Source organism: Erpetoichthys calabaricus, chromosome 1, assembly GCF_900747795.2.
Source record: "Erpetoichthys calabaricus chromosome 1, fErpCal1.3, whole genome shotgun sequence".
In the NCBI taxonomy this organism is placed as follows: domain Eukaryota; kingdom Metazoa; phylum Chordata; class Cladistia; order Polypteriformes; family Polypteridae; genus Erpetoichthys; species Erpetoichthys calabaricus.
Window position 1 is genome coordinate 328,536,426 of NC_041394.2, and position 21,036 is coordinate 328,557,461.

The 21,036-nt window shown below is 41.3% G+C and overlaps 1 protein-coding gene across 1 annotated transcript in view; it reads right to left on the minus strand.

Annotated features, from left to right (window-relative positions):
- Positions 1–17,138: 17,138 nt before the first annotated feature.
- Positions 17,139–21,036, minus strand: part of LOC114665934 (NACHT, LRR and PYD domains-containing protein 3-like) — a 578,897-nt gene continuing 574,999 nt past the window's right edge. Inside the window, exon 14 of the transcript XR_007934483.1 lies at positions 17,139–17,162. The gene's annotated coding sequence lies outside the window, so the exon portion shown is untranslated. The remainder of the gene's footprint in view (positions 17,163–21,036) is intronic.

Consider the following 21,036-nt stretch of genomic DNA (forward strand, 5'->3'; position numbering starts at 1 on the left):
GCAGCTGTTAATTGTCTGTTGGTAATACGTGGACGTGGCACTGGTGTATTGCCTAAAGTCTGATGACTTGGAATTTGAGGAGATATCTGTCTAGGAGCTATTGTAAGTCTCTTCATGTCCTCCTGAGTATCTCTCAATATTTCTATTTGCTTATTCATTGCTTGTTGTGTCTGCCACAATTGCTGGTTCTCCTTCTGAAGTTTGTATACTGCCAGTTGGAACCTCCTTGGCAGGTAATCAGTTTCCCTTAATTGGCTAAGGATGTCTCCTTGTTCAGATCCACTCATCCTATCAACTGTTGTATACCAGTGCTCTTCTTGTGAAACTGGTGAGTCATAGGGTATTGACCCAACTGGATTTCTACTGGTATTAGGATATCCATGATAGGATGAGCTAACTCTCTGCTGACTGAGGGGTGTCATCTTGGCAATTCCCTCTATGCCAATTGGCCTGATCCCTGCTTGATGTTGTATATTCTGTGCAGCGTATGATTCTTGGCTAGGATAATACACTTCCTAGTCTTCTAAGTAGGCAGGCCGACGGGTGACACTCTGTGGGTGACCTGAAGCACTGCTTGTTTGGAACTGAAACATCTGGGCTACTGTAAACACCACATCCGGCTCGAAGGACCACAATGAAATAGAGAAACAACTAAAGGACTTCTTCTGGTTGTGCAGGAATAATTGGCATTCGCAGTAGAGTGTCCATTAAAACACTTGGAATGCAGATTTCAAATCCAAACCTTTAACTTATAGGCACCTTATAACTAAAGGCACTATTGAGAAACGCATTAGTGTTAATAAAATTACAAGCGTAACTATTATAATATAAACAAAAAACACATGAACAGAACTTACGTTGCTTCACTTCATGCACAATATTTCTAAAGAACTCCACATAAAATTATGTTCTAAAGTGAAGCATTTATTTGTGTATAAAATATACGGCGCAGTGGTAATGCTGCTGCTTTGCAGTAAGGAGATTGTGGGTTCTGGTTCCTCTCTGTGTGGATAGTGCTTTGAGTATTGAGAAAACTGCTATGTAATGAATTATTATTTATATATATATATTTATATATACTGAGCGGCACGGTGGCGCAGTGGGTAGCGCTGCTGCCTTGCAGTTGGGAGACCTGGGGACCTGGGTTCGCTTCCCAGGTCCTCCCTGCATGGAGTTTGCATCAGTAGCGTAGCGTGGGTGTCAGCCGCCCGGGGCGGAGGAAAATTCCACCGCCCCCTTATTTAGGTATGGTTCAAATTTTTACAAGATATTATTATTATTTATTGTGAAATTTTGCCGTCCCCTAAAAGTGCCGCCCGGGGCGGGCCGCCCCCATTACGCTACGCCACTGGTTTGCATGCTCTCCCCGTGTCTGTGTGGGTTTCCTCCCACAGTCCAAAGACATGCAAGTTAGGTGGATTGGCGATTCTAAATTGGCCCTAGTGTGTGCTTGGTGTGTGGGTGTGTTTGCGTGTGTCCTGCGGTGGGTTGGCACCCTGCCCGGGATTGGTTCCTGCCTTGTGCCCTGTGTTGGCTGGGATTGGCTCCAGCAGACCCCCGTGACCTTCGGATTCAGCGGGTTGGAAAATGGATGGATGGATATACAGTACTATATATATATATATGTCTTTGTGTGTGTGTGTATACACTAGAGGGCACTGTTGCTACTCTAACCCATCACACAGCTACCAATAAACAGTCAAGTAATCACTAAGAACAACGGCGTGTGGTTCGTTTATTTGACAGCCTGGAGATCAGGGTAATTAATTACATTCATAGCATTCGCAGTCAAATAAGGGCGAAACACCTGATGAGCCCAAAATAAGGGCGAAACACGTGTCGCGTACTCTTTGCATTATTTGACAGTAAACTATGCAACATTCTATGATCTGCTTCTGGCAACTGAGAGGGCACCGTGGCGGATGTTTGCCGAATGGCGGATCAACCACAAGCGTTACCTGGTAAGTAACCACCCATACAATTAGATTGTCATTCAGACTACGAATGTAGTTACCCCGATCTCCAGGCTGTTGAATAAACGAACTACACGCCGTGGCGCAATGTAAACATACTTCGCTCTTCGATCCCCGAGAGGGGAGCAGTGAGTGTTAACGCCTGATGATCCCAAACTAAGGGCGAAACACATGTTGCGTACTCTTTGCCCAAAATGAGGGCGAAACACGTGTCGTGTAATCTTTGCATTTATTTGACAGTAAACTATTTCAACCATATGTATATATATATAGAGAGAGAGAGAGAGAGAGAAGCGAAGGTCTGTGATACAGTTTGCATATTTGCAGCTGGAGATTCACAAAGGGAGAATAATATCATAAAGTAGTTTTTATTCCTGAGCTTTCATCAGAGGGTAATGCTTAGACATACAAGAATCAAAGGCAATATATAGCAAAATTAAGTGGGGGGGGGGGGGGGGGAGGGTAATGAGGTGGGGGTTAGGAAGAGTATTGGTCGTAAATTTTATTTATTATGAACATATTCTTCTTAAGTTTGTATATGCTGGGCTATGTCCAAATGTCTGTTAATGGCGTTTTCGTTTGATAGCCAAGATTCAGCCAGCTCTCTGGCACTTTTAATATTGGCCTTAAATCTTACTCATACGTTGTCCCAGTTGAATGTACAGTATGTCCGGTTGATTTTCTTTGCGTATAGATCAGTGATCGTGAGTTCTTCCCCCTGACGGCGTTGCGATGTTCCTGTGTACGTGTTGCGATTCTTTTTGATGTTTGTCCTATGTATACCGCTGGGAAGAACAGCATGGAATGCTATAAACTGCTTTTCGTGTTTCTGCTGTCGATTTCTTGTTTTTGGCATTGAAAAAGGTTGTGCGCAGATTGTTCGAAGGCTTGTGTGCTATTCTGATACCTGTTTTGGACAGGATGCGTGCCGTGGCTTCTGATACTCCGTGATGATAAGCTTCTTGAACATCTCCATTGAAAGAAGTAACGACGCCACCCTGATCACAAGTGTTTACCGTAAGGAATGCTACGCAGACAAGATATTACATTTCTCCAGCAATCACTCTGTATCTCATAAACGAAGCTGTATTAAAGCTTTATTCTGAAGAGTTCACACCCATTGTAATACGAAGGAGACAAAAACAAACGAGAAACGCTATCTTTTCCGTCTTTTCACTTCAAACGGATACTCAAAGACATTCATTAAACAATGCCTACACAGGAGACGCCAGAGAACCCAGCAAACAATCCAATCGACTGGAATCAGACCCCCCATCTCACCTGGCACACACTCCCTCCCCCCATATGTTGCTATATATTGCCTTTGATTCTTGTTATGTCTAAGCCTTACCCTCTGATAGCGGCTCCTGGCGAGGGCTGAAACCTCAGGAATAAAAACTACTGCAAATATATATGGGAGTGCATTAGAGTGTGTACGCCTGATGAGCCCAGAATGAGGGCGAAACACGTGTCGCGTTCTCTTTGCATTATTTGACAGTAAACTATTTCAACCATTCTATAATCTGCTTCTCACAACTGAGGGCACCGTGGCGGATGTTAGCAGACTTGCTGGCCAACCACAAGCGTTACCTGGTAGGTAAGCACCCAAATAATCAGATTGTGACACAGACTACGAATGCCGTGAATATATATATATATATATATATATATATATATATATATATATATATATATATATATATATCCATCCATCCATCCATTTTCCAACCCGCTGAATCCGAACACAGGGTCACGGGGGTCTGCTGGAGCCAATCCCAGCCAACACAGGGCACAAGGCAGGAAACAATCCTGGGCAGGGTGCCAACCCACCGCATATATATATATATATATATATATATATATATATATATATATATATATATATATATATATATATATATATATATTAGGATGATATATGTCAATTCAATTTATTTATAGAACACACTTGAAACAACATCAGTAATGCTGTAGCCCAATTGCTTTACAATAAAACATACAATGAACATAAATAAAATAAACAGATATAAATAAAAATAAAATGAAATACAGCCAGCGGTTCATTAAAGAAATAAAATAAGATGACTACGTGCAGTGCATCCATCAGTATCAGTGAAGGTCACTGAAGGCTAGAGAATAGAAATGAGTTTTCATTCTTGTTTTAAATAGCTCAATTGAAGGTGACTCCTTAATGTAATGAAGTAAAGAGTTCCACAGATGAGGTGCTGCAGCTGTTTTACACTTAGTGTGAGGGACCAAAAAAAAACAACTGACCAGTAGATCTAAGCTCTCTGGATGGCAGGTGTAAAACACTCTATAGTGCATGCCAGGGGGATCTCCAGCTTCCCAAACACAAAACACAAAGGCTCAGACGCAAGTGTAAAAGCACAAAGAGTTTTATTGTGGGAAACTCTTACTTTGCAAGTGTTTCCTACCACTAACACAAGTACAGAAATAAACAGCACACAGCAATGATGTAAAATAGGCAGCTCCTTTTACCTAATCCCCAGGAGTGATTCCGGTGATATGATGATGCAGCTCTGAAGCACTTCTGGGTGAATTTGGAGCTGTATGGAGTAGGAATTCCCAAATCCTGCAGCTCCTTCTAGGCCCCCATGGGACCCAATAAGACTGTTCCCCACAACTACAATACCTGGCATGCCTTGCGGGCACCCATGTGGGGATCCAAGTCTGGGCTCACTATCATCTAGCGTCCTATGTACTGTATTTAAAATATTGTATGTTGTTACAGTTTTCAATGGGGCTGTATAGGATACCAGGGGTCCAACAATGAAAGACAAAACTTTAAAATTTAACAAATATGTCACTTTCAATAGCAAGAGTTTCGATCTAATAAAAAAGCACCTTCCACTTTGTGATAAAGAATTGAATCTAGAAATAATTATTTTATCACAGAAGTTTGCTCCCATTTTCTCAAGGTAAGGATAAATCTCAAGCTCATTAGTCTGCTTGTAGCAGCCGTCACGGGTGGGGTTTTGACAGCACAATGCCGACCAACTCTCTCCCCCATTAAATTAAGTGTTATTATATTAGAGGTGAATCAACACTCCTAGAGCTGAAAAGGTGCAACAGGGGATGAGAAACTTGACAAAGTGAGGTGCACCACCAATATTCTTTTCAAATGGCTGATTCTCACAATGGCTTGCTTTTTCTTACTACTTAAAATGACATGATACTCTTTTTTGCAATATGTGTGTACTCTCAAGATGAAAAACAATACTCTAACATTGTTGGCCTTTCTTAGTTATGTTTAAGCAAGTAAACTTTATTTTTTTTGTTTGACATCAAAGTAAGCTTAAGTATAGTATATACTGTACATGCAAGTCAATGTGAGGTATGGATATCTTGACTGTGAATCATCAAAGGGATACTGGTAAGAGCTTAAGGAGGCACGTAAAAGAACCCCCAGGAAGACTGGAGCATCGAGTATTACATTTTGCCTGAAGAAGGGGCCTGAGTTGCCTCAAGGGCTCGCATATGGTAATCTTTTTAGTTAGAAAATAAAAGGGATCATTTTTGCTTCACTTCTCCATAATGGCTAACATGGTACAACACCCTGCCTAGTACTATAAAATGGTCTTGAACATTGAAACAATTAATTGAGAATTATTGACATCTAAAAAAACTACTTAAATGTAATTATACATGAATTTATCTATTTAAAGTAATTGTTTTACCTTTTTATTGTATTACAGTTTTTGATATATTATTAATATAATGTGTTTTTATTATTTTTTACAACATACTCACCTTATTTCCCCACAATCTGCATCAAGCTGAATTTTTGGAGGTCCCTAAATAATCTTCTCCACCTCATTATTTGGTCACACATTCCTTATTTTGTAAATCTCTGTGTGAATGAAAACTTTCTAACGTTTGTACAATATTAAACAAGTCTCCATCAGTGTCTTTGTAGCCAGGGTTTGATTTATTACTGTAATTTTACCATGTACCAGTGAAATTGTATAAAAATTCATGAACTGAAAATGTCCCATAATGCAACATGGAACAGTCCAAATACAATTTTGCAGTAATTTGCTGTCTTTATGATGGAAGATGGCTTAGTCTGCTGTGATTGCAGAATACATTTTTCATTCCTGAATTTAATGGTGAAAAATTACAGTTAACTCCTGTGAAAGATTGATAATTTTTTACAGTGCATTAATTTACTGTAAATTTACAACATTTGTTTTACAGTGATATGTTAATGCAATAAAAATTCTCACCTCTTTTTATAAGAGCTCTACGTTTTTCTACCACACTTATCTTATTCCAAATCGCAACCTCAGATCCTCAACTGAGTGTCTCCTTAGAATTCCAAGAGCAAAACTTAAAAGAAGTGGTGAGGCGGCCTTCTGCTGTTATGCACCTAAAATCTGGAATAGCCTGCCAGTAGGAATTCGCCAGGCTAATACAGTGGAGCACTTTAAAAAACTACTGAAAACACATTATTTTAACATGGCCTTCTCATAACTTCACTGTAATTTAATCCTGATACTCTGCATATCCAATTCATTATAATAACTATTCATTCAAAATCTGTACTAACCCCTACTCTCTCTTCTGTTTCCTTTTCCGGTGTCCTATTGGTGGTGGCTTGTGCCACCACCATCTACCCAAAGCACCATGATGTTCCAACAATGATGGATGGATTAAAAGCCAGAAGTCTGTATAACCATCAGCATCAAGTGACTCCGTGAGAACCCTAACTACAAAGAGGACTATTTCATTTATGTTAGGTAGAATGCCCAAAGGGGACTGGGCGGTCTCGTGGCCTGGAACCCCTACAGATTTTATTTTTTTCTCCAGCCTTCTGGAGTTTTTTTTTGTTTTTTCTGTCCACCCTGGCCATCGGACCTTACTCCTTTTTATGTTAACTAAGGTTGTCTTATTTTAATTTCTTATTTGTCTTTTATTCTTCTTTTCTTCATTATGTAAAGCACTTTGAGCTACTTTTTGTATGAAAATGTGCTATATAAATAAATGTTGTTGTTGTTGTTGTTGTTGTTATCTACATTGCCCTCTACAATGTTTGGGACAAAAACACATTTTTCCATGTTTTACCCTTCTGCTCCACAGTTTAAAACTACAAATGAAACAATTTAGAAGTGATTAAAGTGTACATTGCAGACTTACATTTAAGGGGATTTGCATACATTTTGGTCACACCATGTAGAAAACAACAACACTTTTTATACATGGACCCCCCCAATTCAGGGCACCATAATGTTTGGGACAATTGGCGTCACAGATGTTTGTGATTGCTCAGGTGTGTTTCATTGCTTCATAAGATAGCTAGGCTTTTTAAATTTCTTTTATTCAATATGAGGTCAACCGCTGTGCCAGTGAAAGTCAAATAAGCAATTATGAGGCAGAAAAACAAGAATAAAATCATCAGAGACATCAGTGAAACCTTAGGATGTCCTAAATCAACTGTCTGGCATATCATTAAGAAGAAAGAACGCACTGGTGAACTCAGTAAATCACAAAGGGACTGGTAGGCCAAGTTATACCTCCACTGCTGAGGACAGAAGAGGCCTCACTATGGTAAATAAAAAGCCCTAAATGCCTGTCTGACAGATCAGAAACAGTCTTCAGGAGGCAGATGGGGATGTGCCAGAGACAACTATCTGCTGAAGACTTCATGAACAGAAATGCAGAGTGCACAATGCAAGATGCAAACCACTAGTTAGCCACAAAACCAGGATGGCCAGATTACAGTTTGTGAAAAAGTACTGAAAAGTGCCTGTAGTATTCTGGAGAAAGATCTTGTGGACAGATGAGACAAAGATAAATCTGCACCAGAATGACGGCATCAGAGTATAGCATGTGCTATAAATGTCCTCCAGGGCTGGAAGCTGTATTCCAATAATCCTCTGTGCTCTCGACACAACCCACATACAGCTTTCTGATCAGCGGCCGTGCAGCTATGATTCCACAGATACAATGGGTTAAAATACTCTCAGTGGTGCACTAAGAGTAACAATGTTAAAGCATCTATGGTATTTGGAATAGCTTGACCATTCCTGCATCATTACATTGTTATAGAATGATTACAGTTAAGTGCCTTAAATTTGCAAACGATATGCAATTAATTTCAGTGTATTTGATAAAATCTGCATCATGAATGTGAATTTAAAAATGAAAGGGAAACAACACAGAAACAGTAGCACTGCTTTCACGCTGGGAGCCGCCTGTTTGTATAACCAAGCAGAAATGTGCATATACATGGTCTAAGGCTGCCATGAAAATGTGTGTGGCTTTATGCCAAGATTAGTTTTTGTACAACTTGAAGTGAGTGGGAAAAGGGGTGTATGAAACATTTTTGTGTGTATACACCATTTACACATGTTAAGGTTAAGGTGTTATGGCTTGGGCATGTACGGCTGCCATAGGTACTTGGCACAGTTATCTTTACTGATGATGGAACTGCTGAGGGCAGGTGCAGAATGAATTCCGAGGTGTACAGAAACATCTGATCTGCTCAAGTTCCAGAAAATGCCCCCAAACTCATTGGAGGGTACTTCATCCTACAACAAAATAATGACCTAACCATACTGCTAAGGCAACACAGGAGTTTTTCAGTTAAAAAATGGAAAATTCTTGAATGATCAAACCAGTCACCTGATTTAAATCCAACTGAGCAGGTCTTCCATATGCTGAAGAGAAAAATTAAGGGGACAAGCCTCTGAAACAAGGAGGAGCTGAAGATGGCTGCATTAGAGGCTTGGCAGAGCATCACCAGAGAACATCATCTGGTGAAGTGCATGAATTACAGATTTCAAGAAGTCACTGCATGCAAGGGATATGTGAAAAGTAATAAATATGATGGCTGTAATAGACCTGCAATTAAACATTATGATGCCCTGAAGTGGGGGGACCATGTATAAATAACTTTGTCATTTCCACATGGTATGATAGAAATGTATGCAAATTCCGTTAAGTCAAGGTCTGCAATGTACTCTTTAATCAACTCTGAATTGTTTGATTTTTAATTTTAGATAAGCACAGGGGTAAAACAAAGGTAAAATGTGTCTGTGTTCCAAACGGGAAGTGTATGAGTTCGCCTCTTTTTTTTTACACTTCGCAAGATGGTGCAAAACTGAACACTACACAGACAATCCCAACTTCCACACCACACTGATGGGTGCCAATGTAAATAACAGTGGCAGTGACGAGGAGGTCAACTTCACATTGGACAACAAGGGGACCACTTCCTGAATGAGCGTGTGGTTGTAGGTAGCTCTCTCACTCTTGGTTTGTAGTGAGGCTGAAGCAGAATCTGCTTTCCCAAGCGCAGGCAGCGGGGTGGCGTTGTATACATCTTTAACGTTTGCATACAGTAGGTCAATAGTTCTATTTCTCCGGGTGTTACAATCCACATACTGGGAGAAGGCAGGTAATGTTTTGTCCAGCGTCACATGGTTAAAGTCTCCAGCAATTAGCACAAGTGCCTCAGGGTGCTGCATTTGCAGTTTAGCAACAACTGAGTGGATAATGTCACTCGTTATCTCCACATCCGCCCAAGGAGGGATGTAAACAATGACAACAATGACGTTTCCAAACTCTCTGGGCAAGTAATAGGGACGCAAACTTATGGCCAATAGTTCTATGTCCCTGCAGCAAGAGGAGATTTTAACGTTTACATGTCCAGAGTTGCACCATCTTGTATTGACATAGAGTGCGAGTCCACCTCATTTGTGCTTCCCGCAGGTACTTGCGTCTCTGTCCGCTCTAACTGTGCTAAACCCGGGTAGCTCCACGTTAGTATCTGGGATGTTAGTTGTTAGCCAAGCGAGTTCACATTTCCCAGGATCACAGAAGGCACCGAAGGTTTGTATTGCCAGTTTCTCTTTAGACGCTTGGCTTTTATCTTACAGCCGGCTCTGCTGCCACGATACGACCTTCTTATCTCGTCAGGTAAATAGGGGACCGCACCGGCTCGGGCATTTGTTCTCAGCGCTTGAAGTTGACTACTTAGATAGACGAGTCTCGGCGTGTAAAAATACATTTCCAAGTAGTAAAGAGTAGTAAAAAAGTGTCCAGGGAACTAGTCCACATAAAAGAAAGTGGTAGGAGTTGACAGTGAAATAGAGAAAAATACAGAAAAAAGGTAAAAAGATAAAGTCATACACGGAGCTGCTGGAAAGGCTGCCACTCGCGAGTCATGAGAGAGTATTTTATCCTTATTTTTAGACATTTTTCACTTTATGTTTGGTTGCTTTGCTTTCTAGCTAATTAAACGTCCATGGTGCATTTCGCTTGATTATACAGGGTGGCCCACGAAAAAGTGGCCCGCCTCCACCGAGACGACTCCCGTCTCGTCTACCGCCGGATAGGCGGCTGCGGTCGTGTCGCCTACCATGTTTCCTTGCTGTCTGACCCCTGGAAACAACTTCTGTGGTGGCAATGTACAATTGACGGACTACGAACGCGACCATTGTTACTTCCAGCAAGATGGTGCGATTTGCCATACTTCCCGCATATCTATGGCTACCATTTGGGAGCATTTCTCCGACTAAAGGATTATTAGCAAGGGTTTATGGCCACAACAATCACCTGACTTAACTACGTGCGATTGTCTTGTGGGGGTCATTTAAAGGGCTGCGTATATGAGACAAATCCGTGGCCTGTAAATAAACTGAAGTTAATCATCGAAAATGCGATACAGAAAATCGATCCCATGACGTTGCAAAGAGTGTACATGAACATGCTGAAACGGGCACATAGATGTGTTGACGCACAATGTGAGTACCATATTTGATCATTTTTCCCTTCACCACGATATGCAGTCGTCTCGGTGGATGCAGACCACTTTTTCGTGGGTAACCCTTATGTTAACTTCGAAGTTATATATTTACAAAAGATTTGTTGATTGTTTTGTGTCTATATTTATAAATAACTATGTGGAAATATTTTTAGTAGATGAGGAAACGAGAGTAATCCTGACCTAAAGTGGAAAAGAGGCAGAGTTTGACGTGATGACACAGCGTTCCTAAGCCTTTGGATGCCCCGACTGATCTGAACCAGAGCTGTGCAATGTTACTAAGACATTCTGCTCACGATCTTCGGAACTTGTGGATACTGACGTGAAGTTTAAAATATTGGCGGGGCAGATACTGGCGCGATGTGAATGTTCTGCCAAATCAATTCCTCCCTACAAAATAAACACCCCTTAACCATTTTTACCGAGCACTGGTTCAGATTGCTCAAGACTAGTTTTCACCTTACGAAAACTACTTCCTGGACGGGCACCTCTAACCGCAAAAATGAACTGACGAGAGAGAGAGAGAGAGAGAGGTTAGGAGCACGTGTTGATACAGTGCATTGCCGGACCCACCACATGATGAACCAACTCAGGATCCCAGATTGGGACCCGAGTGTAGCCATGCCACGGGTGACACCTCAGCACCACACACGTTTTGATGGAATGGAACCGGTGTGATGTTTTTTATAAGCTAGTTATAAAACGGATTAAATAAAAAAATAAAGTTGGAACATTTACTCATTGTGATTTAAATAAAATAAAGAAAGGATGATGTGTAATCTTTTCTCTCCTTCTCCTTAACTTCTTGTTGAACCGCAATTTAGTGCGGCACGGTGGCGCAGTGGGTAGCGCTGCTGCCTCGCAGTTGGGACACCTGGGGACCTGGGTTCGTTTCCCGGGTCCTCCCTGCGTGGAGTTTAATTGTTCTCCCCGTGTCTGCGTGGGTTTCCTCCGGGCGCTCCGGTTTCCTCCCACAGTCCAAAGACATGCAAGTTAGGTGGATTGGCGATTCTAAATTGGCCCTAGTGTGTGCTTGGTGTGTGGGTGTGTTTGTGTGTGTGTCCTGCGGTGGGTTGGCACCCTGCCCAGGATTGGTTCCTGCCTTGTGCCCTGTGTTGGCTGGGATTGGCTCCAGCAGACCCCCGTGACCCTGTGTTCGGATTCAGCGGGTTGGAAAATGGATGGATGGACAGTCCTGATGCTTCCTAACCCCGCCCCTCCTTCCCGCGTGAACCACAGGGTTACTGAAAGTCCCAGCTGCCTTTGGAACCGGAAGTTCGTCTGAGTGCGTGTCTTCGAGTGTTGGTTTGTGAATTTTGGAGAAATGCTTGTTGATGGTAAAATATTTTAAGATGTTTATTTTGTATTTAGTTAAGTAAATACATTCCATTATGCAGAACAATTTTGTTTTTAGCGTAGACTGTGTTAAACATGAGAATAAACTATCGCATTTTATTTGCTGCATGTTCGGCCATTTGTCTCTCAATAGAAGCGTCGTGCCGCAGAGCGCGAAATATATGTTTGTGTGCAGTTCTATCTAAACGGCCTTTCCAGGAGTTGCATACTTTTGATATTTGTACAATTTGATGTTATGTTTAACGTTAATCATCATAATAACCTAAGTCGTTAATTTCAGTAGCGTGAACGTCTCCTTGTCGTTTAAGTAAGTGTAGTCGTGTTACATTTCAATGGCGTACGGGGCCATCCAACTGCGCGGCGCCACGAAAACTTTCCAATTAATTGTCTACATTTTTATTTTTAAGGCTTTTTTCACCGTACATATTATGACTTCAGCTTCGACGTAAGGTTAAGTTGATTCGTAAAAAAGTTGCACGTGTGCAGCCCCCATTATGGTGTAAAGTTTGTTGTTTTTGTAATTGGGCACTTCTCATGAAAGAGATTTGGTAAATCTGAGAACTTTCGGCTTCAGCAGTTTGATTTTATCCTATTCTATATTGCCACAAATCTTTAAAGAGGTTTAACTTTGTATTTTTTTTGTGTGTTTTCAGTATCGAAAAATACTGATACTCTCTTATAAATCCAAGGTCTGTCTGTATGTCTGTCTGCTTGCAGGAGCGATTTATTCACGCTAATCCGAGACAGAGGCCGAGGGAGAGGGGGGAAGCAGGAGTCAGGAGTGGGGGTGTCGGGTGGGGCCCTCCTCACTCATTCACGCCCCAGCCTCCGTTCGAGTCCGTGTACCTCTCGCAATACCTTACCTTCGCTTGGATACCGATGTTTGTTTATTGATTTTTCAGTTTTGTCCTGTTTCACTACTACATGGTACATCAAAGTTGGATAGCCGGGCGGGGCTGCTGAGCCACTGATGTTCCAGCCACCGTTCGAGTCGGTCTGCCTCTAGCGACTTGTTCAAGCACACCTTGCCTCTGCTTAGCTAGCAATACCTGTTTGTTTATTGATTTAAGTTTGTCCTTTTTCACTGCTATGCGTGCAGAGCAGTGTGGGACAGCTGTTTAATGAATAAAAATGAGCACTGGTGTCCTGTGTAGAAGACTGTTCTAGCTTATGTTTGTCACTGGAATAGGCTCTTGCCATTTGTGCCCCTTTTCGCAGTAGGAAAGTACAAAAACATAAAGCATTGTTATACAGTTCCAATAAAATAAAGATACAGAAACTGACAATGTTCTCATAAGTGCACACTCTAAAAATCAGTATAAAGAACAATAATTAATAGTACACAAGATAATTTAGTATTTAGTAGCACTCTACAGGTAACATTTATAAAATGCTTAAAGCCCTGGGAATAAGAGTTCTTAACAGTAGATTCCCTGAAGCCTACGAAAAAAGTCGTAATTCGAGGCCATCTTAAATTTCTTTGCACATCTCGATCAGTGTCTTTTTTTTTTTTTTTTTTTTTTCAAATGTCAGTCAGCACAAGCAGTCTGTTATCCCATTCCATATTGTCCTGTTTTGTGTATGTGTTTAATTGTGGAAACAAGCCAGAATTTAGTATGTGAAACATGCATATATCAGTACAAATGCCACAAAAGTAATTTACTTACTGTGGGGCATCTGTTAGTGAAGAAACATTCACTGATCTTGACTTTGCTGATGATGCTGTGGTCTTTGTGCAGTCAATGGAGGCTCTAATCGGTGTTCTTGAGACTGAGCGAGGAGTCTGAGAGTCTGGGCTTACGAGTATCCTGGATAAAAACCAAGATCCAGGCCTTTAATGACCTCTTGGGCACAGCCATCAGCAGTGTATCTGTCTGTGGAATGTCGACCTTGTTGAGAAGTTTACTTAAATCGAAAGTAACATTCATGTCTTTGGTGACTCTTCCTATGGAGTCTGTAGACTGATTGGAGGATCATCGGGGTTCATGAGGTCACTGGAAAAGGGGCGTGTGGCAATTCCGATATCTATGCCAAAGGACGAAGGTCCAAGTATGTATGATTGTACAACAGGGATGCTATCCAGAGCTGTTTTATTATGCGGTTGGCATGTCAATGCGTTGTAGCAGTGCATGCTTCCCAACCTGTCCTTACTGGCAAAGACAGAGAGGGGTCTTTATTATGAGTGTAACCATGTGACCAGCACATAGGCATCAACTACAAAGGCATTCCTTTTGTTATATATAAAAAAAGGAAAAAATAACACTAATGTGACACTTGATACATTAGTGCAAGCTAAACATATACATATATGGCAAAGAATTGTAGGTTTTCATAATCCTTTCACTAGCTTATGTACTTTGGATACAGGCAAAAGTGTGTTCCATAGGAAAATGGGTCAGGAAATTGACATACTCTTTGTGATGTCAACTGAACATGCAGCAGTTAGCAATCGGGTTGGGGGGGGGGGGGGGGGGGATAAATAAAAGCATACTAATATGTCATGCTGAATTATACTGTCTACATTGCCACATTTGACATAATGAAAGGAAAGTTGTTTTTTTTCCTTTTTTCTACATATTGAGCGCTTTGAGTAGTGAGAAAAGCACTATATAAATGCAAATAATTATTATTATATTGCTGCCTCCAACTGGTCCCAAACACCAGTTGTGGGCAGATTTTCTACATCACCTTTACATTCTGGTTCAGGAGGTATAGCTGTAGATGACAGTGTATTAATGTAATGCTCCATACATTAAAAAATTGCATGTAATGGAAGACAGAATACAAAATGATTTTTTTAATGAACACTTATTTTCCTACTTGAATGAGTAAATTCGTGCAGCTTATTCTAAAGACTTTGGGGAACTTACCACTCTAAGTGCACATGATGACATACCAACCACCTGCTATAATGGGGGCATAACTTTAAGCACAGTCTCAACCTACAAACATACAAAATTCCCACGAAGAGAAAAAAAATGATAGTAAATCTTTATCAATGACACTCAAGTTTCAGTTTTCTAGGTGATGTTTCTTTTGAGTCTACAATTTTACCTTCTTTCTCAACTCATCTAAAAGATGCTTTTCTGTCATCATCAATAGTTTTGCCTCTGGGCATTAGCAGAATCCCAAAAATCTTCAATGTTCACTTCCTCATGGACCCCCTTAGCAGGTTCTTTTAGGGCGGATATCGACTTTTGTCGACAGGAGGGGTTGAGGGCACAATTTTTTTTTTTTTGTAGTATTTTTTAGAGAATTCAGAATATGGCATTCAAAGGTCTTCATTACCACCACCTTTTTTTCTGCTGCTCCCGTTAGGGGTTGCCACAGCGGATCATCTTCCATATTTTTCTGTCCTCTGCATCTTATTCTGTTACACCCATCACTTGCATGTCCTCTCTCACCACATCCATAAACCTTCTCTTGGGCCATCCTCTTTTTCTCTTACCTGGCAGCTCTATCCTTAGCATCTTTCTCCCAATATACTTTGCATCTCTGCTCTGCACATGTCCAAACCAACGCAATCTCGCCTCTCTGACTTTGTCTCACAACCGTCCAACTTGAGCTGACCCTCTGTTTTCATTTCTAATCCTGTCTATCCTTGTCACCCACCGTGCAAATCTTATCATCCTTAACTCTGCCATCTCCAGCTCTTGTCTCCTGCTTTTTGGTCAGTGCCACCGTCTCCAACCCATAAAACATAGCCGGTCTCACTACCATCCTGTAGAATTTCCCTTTCAATCTTGCTGATATCCATCTGTCACAAATCACTCGTGACACTCTTCTCCATCCTGCCTGCACTCTTTTTCACCTCTCTTCCACAATCCCCATTACTCTGTACTGTTGATCCCAAGTATTTAAACTCATCCACCTTCTCCAGATCTACTCCTTGCATCCTCACCATTCCACTGACCTTCCTCTCATTTACACACATGTATTCTGTCTTGTTCCTACTGACCTTAATTCCTCTCCTCTAGAGCATATCTCCACCTCTCCAGGGTCTCCTCAACCTGGTCACTACTATCGCTACAGATCACAATGTCATCAGCAAACATCATAGTCTACAGGGACTCCTGTCTAATCTCATCTGTCAACCTGTCCATCACCATTGCAAATAAGAAAGGGCTCAGAGCCGATCCCTGATGTAATCCCACCTCCACCTTGAATGCATCCGTCGCTCCTACCGCAGACCTCCCCACAGTCGCACTTCGCTTGTACATATCCTGTACAACTCTTACATACTTCTCTGCCACTCCAGACTTCCTCATACGATACCACAGCTCCTCTTGAGGCACCCTGTCATATACTTTCTCCAGGTCTACAAAGACACAATGCAACTCCTTGTAGCCTTCTCTATACTTCTCCATCAACACCCTTAGAGCAAACATCGCATCTGTGGTGTACTTTCTTGGCATGAAACCATACAGCTGCTCACTAACCATCACCTCACTTCTTAACATAGCTTCCACTACTCTTTCCCATTACTTCATGCTGTGACTCATCAATTGTATCCCCCTGTAGTTACTACAGTCCTGCACATCCCCCTTATTCTTAAATATCAGCACCAGTACACTTCTCCACTACTCAGGCATCCTCTCACTTTCCAAGCTTCCATTAAACAATCTGGTTAAAAACTCCACTGCCATCTCTCCTAAACACCTCCATGCTTCCACAGGTATGTCATCTGGACCAACGGCTTTTCCATTCTTCATCCTCTCCATAGCTGTCCTTAGTTCCTCCTTGCTAATCTGTGGGACTTCCTGATTCACTATCTCCACATCATCTAACCTCTTTTCTCTCTCGTTCTCTTCATTCATAAGCCTTTCAAAGTACTCTTTCCATCTGCTCAACACTCTCTCCTCGCTTGTGAGTACGTTTCCATCTTTATCCTTTATTACCCTAACCTGCTGCACATCTTTCCCAGCTTGGTCCCTCTGTCTAGCCAATTGGTACAAGTCCTTTTCTCCCTCCTTAGTGTCCAACCTCTCATACAACTCATCATGCGCTTTTCTTTAGCCTTCGCCACCTCTCTCTTCACCTTGCGCCTTATCTCCTTGTACTCTTGTCTACTTTCTGCATCTCTCTGACTATCCCACTTCTTCTTTGCCATCCTCTTCCTCTGTATACTCTCCTGTACTTCCCTATTCCACCACCAGGTTTCCTTTTCCTTCTTCCTCTGTCCAGATGTCACGCCAAGCACCCTTCTTGCTGTCACCCTTACTACATCTGCTGTAGTTTCCCAACTGTCTGGTAATTCTTCACTGCCACCCACTGTCTGTCTCATCTTCTCCCTAAACTCAACCTTGCAATGTTCCTTTTTCAATTTCCACCATTTCATCCTTGGCTCTGCCCTCACTCTCTTCCTCTTCTTGATCTCCAACGTCATCCTACAGACCACCATCCTATGCTGCTTAACTACACTTTCCCCTGCCACCACTTTGCAGTCTTCAATCTCCTTCAGATTGACTCTTCTGCATAGGATGTAATCTACCTGTGTGCATTTTCCTCCACTCTTGTACGTCACCCTATGTTCCTCCCTCTTCTTAAAATATGTATTCACCACAGCCATGTCCATCCTTTTGGCAAAATCCACTATCCTCTGACCTTCTTCATTCCTCTCCTCGACACCATACCTACCCATCACCTCCTCGTCTCCACAGTTCCCTTCATCAACATGCCCATTGAAATCCGCTCCAATCACCTCTTTCTGTCCCTTGGGTACACTGTTCATCACTTCATCCAACTCGCTCCAAACATCTTTTCTCATCCATTGCTCACCCAACCTGTGGGGCATATGCACGAACAACATTCATCATCACATCTCCAATTTCCAGCTTCATAATCATTACTCTTGTGTGACACTCTTTTCACTTCCAAAACACTCTTGACATACTGTTCCTTCAGAATGACCCCTACTCCATTTCTCCTCCTATCCACACCATAATAGAACAATTTGAATCCACCCCCGATCCACCTGGCCTTACTCCCCTTCCATGTAGTCTCTTGCACTCCATATATATTAACTTTCCTTCTCTCCATTGTATCTGCTAACTCTCTTCCCTTACCAGTCATACTGCCAACATTCAAAGTTCCTGTCCTCGGTTCCACTCTCTTTACCTTTCTTCTCTCCTCCTGCTTCCGGACACGTCTCCCCCCTCTTCTTCTCCTTTGGCCAACAGTAGCTCAATTTCCGCCAGCACCCTGTTGGCTAACAATACTGGTGGCGGTCGTTGTTAACCCGGGGCTCGACCAATCCGGTATGGAAATTTGTATTGTCCGCATATTGATTTGGCAAAGTTTTACACCGGTTGCCCTTCCTGACGTAACCCTCCCCATTTATCTGGGCTTGGGACCGGCACGAAGAACACACTGGTTTGTGCATCCCCTGTGGCTGGGTTAGAGTTTGAATCTGCTGGTCTGTAGTCATTCAGCACCGTGACATTTATTTATTTTTTTCTGCTGGAAAGATGGAGGAGGTCTTGAAGCAGGCAGGAACAGTGCCCAAATCCAGAGATTGGTTGAAAATTTCTGCCAATACTGTAGACAAGTGGTCTGTATAGTGCCTAAGTGTGGAAGGGGAAATAAGGTCAGGACCTGCAACTTTTTTATAATATTTTGCTGTTTGAATAGACTGCAGATGTCTTTGGCAGTGATGATAGGAGGGGGACATGGAAAAGAGAAATGTAGAGTAGTAATAGACCTTCAAGTAGGTTTATGTTCCATTGTCTTTCAAAGCAGCCGTAAAACCGATTAACTGATTAGCAAGACTGGGATTAGCAGAACTATTTGATGTTTGTTTCTTGTAGTTAGTGACCTGTTTAAAGCCTCTCCAGACTGATGTCCCGTCATTTTCAGACAATTGTCCCCTCAGCTTACCCAAATATTTCCTTCTTGCACCTTTAACCCCCTTCTCCAAGATATACAGTACTTGGCTTTTCCTGTATTCCTCACAATTGCCAGATTTGAAAGTACACTCTTTGTCTTGGCGTAGTCATCTGAGCTATGGGCTTATCCAAGGCTTATCACTGATAAACTTCACAATTGTTTTTGTTGGAATGTAAATGTCTTCACCAAAATTAATGAGTTTACAGTTTCAGTGTATGCATTTATGTTGAAGGTGGCAGTTTTGAAGACACTCCAGTTTGTATAGGCAAAGCAGTCCTGTAGCTCCTCTATTGCCTTGTTGGTCCAATTTTAACTGTTCTTTTGATGGTTCTTTTGACAGTTTTCTGTTTTTGTTTGTAAGCAGAAATAAGGTGAATCATTTAATTGTCAATTACCAAGTGGGCATGGGAGAAGGCATGATGAGCATCCTTAATAGCTGCATAGCAGTGATCTTAAATATTTTCATGTGTGTTATAGCATTTTATTTGCTCTTGATATTTAGGAAGGATCTGGTAAATATTACCCAAAATGATTTACAAGTCTGGGGTGTCTCTTTCATTCTCAGTAATTACATCAGCGTGTTTCCACTGTGCTTTGTGAACATTAGCGTGAGGGCAAATGTAAACACTAGCCAGAGTCACTGAGGAGAACTTGCGTGGTAAATAAAATGGCTTACAGTTTATAATAAGCAATTCTAGGTCAGGTGAGCATGACTTAAAAAGAAATGTCACATTGTTTAAAAAAAAAAAAACACCTTGATTAAGGTAGAAACACACTCCTCCACCCTTTATTTTGTTGCAAAGTTTAGTAATGCAGTCCGCTCGGTACAGCTTGAAGTTGGGTAAGTCTAGTGCAGAGTCAGGAATAGTCATTCAACCCTGTTTCAGCGAAGCACAGATCAGATAATAAAGTCAGTTTTAGTATGTGGTAACAGGTCATTTTTTTTTTGCTGGTTTGCACACGTTAGCCATTCCAGGCAGTGATTTCCATAGTCCTTGCTTTCTAAACTGAACCAGGACACCAGCTCTTTTGTCTTTGGTCCTCTTCTGTTGAGCTACCTGTTTAGCTGCTTGGGTAACTGTGATCAACAAAGTTGTAAGATCCATGCATGTTATAAAATCTGGAGTTACATTAGATGGTACACTGCAACTGATATTCAGAATGGCTTCCCATGTATATGCTATATGGCTTTGCATGCTGACACAGAGTGTAACATAAAAAGACAAGACACGCACAAAAAAAACAAAAAAACGAAGCACCAAACTACTGTGGGTGCCTCCTTAGGTGCCAGGACCCCAAGTCTCAAACTGTATGTTTCACACTTATGAACAACTGAGAGAAGCCTTGTGATTAATTGAATGCTGGCTCGTTTTGAAAGAAGAAATTCCTTTTAGTAGTGTGTTACACGTGTTTAGTTGCTTTTTTCCCCCTTATTCTTAATACAACTGATTTTTGTTTCATGTAACATCTATTTTGAGTATCTTTACTGTAGTTGCTATCAAGGTTATAAAGTTATTGTACAAATTGTTTTTGGTACCTCCGTGTTAGTTGGGCCCCTTGCATTTAGACATAAATCCACCTGTTACTGGACATTTTAGAAGTATTTTTTTAAACAGCAGGTGAAATGTAATGTCAAAATGAAGTGCTGTCGGTTTTATGCATATGTCATAATGGTAACTGCCAATTAAATCTTTTTTTTTTTTTGTTAGGCTAAAATGTGGGTTTTTAGTAATTGGTATGTTCTTATGTTGGCTTGTTTTTGTAGTAGATAAGTTACCCTGGTTTAATGAAGTTTTTTTAAGAAATTGGTGGCCCTTTAGCCATAAAATCCTAATTTATGGTTTTTAATGCATTTTCTCTTGCATTTACCTGATTTTTAATATTTGAATATAAAGGTTTAAAATCTTGTCACATCAATCCTGCTTTTAACAGTAGTTTGTATGTTTTTTTTTTGTTTTTTTTTCCCTTGGGTTTTTACTATAATTCATTGACTTGATTGGGCACCATTTACAAGTTTGTTTTTTTGACAGCTAT